The following is a 204-nucleotide window of genomic DNA, read 5'->3' on the forward strand; positions in this document are numbered from 1 at the left end:
GCTGCTGTTGCTGCTGCTGCTGTTGCTGCTGCTGCTGTTGCTGCTGCTGCTGTTGCTGCTGCTGTTGCTGTTGCTGCTGTTGCTGCTGCTGCTGTTGCTTCACCGCAGTACACCGAACGAACGGAGTAGCAACTGCAGCAGCAGCAGCAACAGCTGCAGTAGCAGTAGTAGTAACAACAGCACAACCAGAAGCAGCAGCAGCAG

This window comes from Eimeria mitis, genomic scaffold, assembly GCF_000499745.2.
Source record: "Eimeria mitis Houghton genomic scaffold, Emh_scaff1901, whole genome shotgun sequence".
In the NCBI taxonomy this organism is placed as follows: domain Eukaryota; phylum Apicomplexa; class Conoidasida; order Eucoccidiorida; family Eimeriidae; genus Eimeria; species Eimeria mitis.